We start from the raw sequence: 1,723 nt of genomic DNA, 5'->3' as shown, positions 1-1,723 counted from the left end.
CCACATGAAAGCGGTGAATGACGAAATAATGTTCGTTTGGGAATAAATGAACCTTTAAAATGTCACTTGTGTCAGCTATCAATAATTTTGGTCTACGTGGAATTTATTGATTATATAATTGTTTTAATTTTTTTTTTATTTAACACGGCTGTTGCTCTTTTGTCTAATTAATATACTAACATAATCAATACAAACAAAATAGCTTTCATTTTAAAAAAATAATTGCTTCTTCAAATATCTTGCCTTATTTCAATTTATGAATGTGAATTTATCTACATTAATGTATTTTTAATGTTAAATAACTCTTTCCAGTGTTCAAAGGAATATATCATTAAAAATATTCTCTGAGTAAATCATTCTCTCTCTCTCTCTCTCTCTCTCTCTCTCTCTCTCTCTCTCCACTTATTTAGTAATTTGTCTTTAAATATGCCAGCAGGGCATGATTTGAGGAAGATCTGGCTGCTATCTCTGACGAATGCAGAGTGAGGTAGATGAGGTTGAGAAACAAATTGTGATAGTCATAACTATTCTAAAGAAAATAATTGCAAAAATGAAGTGACTTGAAACTCAAAATGAACTCACTGAGAGCTTCCACCTACAAGAAAACAATTAGGGAATAAGCATCAGCACAGATTGGCTAATACTCATCTAATTTATAATCCAGTTTAATACAAGTTTACACTATTTCACACTAGTGATAACTTTAAGGAAGATAATCGCATCCAATCTGACTGGGATTATAAGAGCCATGAACACCTCTGGGTTTTCCTTTCTTCTACATTATAGTTCTAAATCTTCTATTATAATTCCATTCACATCTAGGGTGTTTTATAGGAATAGTAAATCTAACTTAGTATTTCACTGGTTCCTTACTTTTAACAAACCTGAGAGGATGCAAGATAAAGTTAGTTGCTGTCATCATCGTCATCATCATCATCATTTAATGTCCATTCTTCATGCTGACATGGGTTGGCGGGTTTGACTGGAACTGGTAAGCCAGACAGCTGCATAAGGCTCCAGTCATCAGCTTTAACATGGTTTCTAAGAAGGGATGCCCTTCCTAATGCCAACTATTTTACAGAGTGTACTAGATGTTTCTGACGTGTCACTGGCACAAGTACCTTTTATGTCTCATTGTCACTCACAATGACCCTGATTCACTTACCTTAACATCTTCTCAAGAACAGCAAATTGCTAGAAGTCTCAGTCACTTATCATTGCCTCTTTGAGGCTCAGCAACTAAAGATCATATTTCATCACCTAGTCTTCTACTATAATTTCATTCACATCTAGGATGTTTTATAGAAATATTGAATCTATCCTAGTATTTCACTGGTACTTTATTTTATTAACCCAGAGGGTGAAAGGTAAACTTGAATTCAAAACATAATTAGATATCACAAGAAATTTTTTCAATGATCTAACATTTCTACCTGACCATTCACATATTCAGAGAAGCTAATACCATTAAGTAAAAAGACTGGGCAAAGGTACAATGTAATGCCTGAAAAAAAAATTAAAATACATAACCTTATTTAACATCTTTTTCATCAGAAATGTTAGTAATTATTGTATGGGTTTCTCTAATTTATAGTTATTAATTTCGTATATTTGGTAGAAAGACACACAATATTGCTGTTTTTTGGGGGGCTCTGAATGCACTTGTCTCTCGGAACTGAACCTCAATTTTGATTGTGATCTGCAAATATTCTCAGACAATATT

Source organism: Octopus sinensis, linkage group LG20, assembly GCF_006345805.1.
Source record: "Octopus sinensis linkage group LG20, ASM634580v1, whole genome shotgun sequence".
Lineage (NCBI taxonomy): Eukaryota > Metazoa > Mollusca > Cephalopoda > Octopoda > Octopodidae > Octopus > Octopus sinensis.
Note: the sequence above shows the minus strand (reverse complement) of the source record.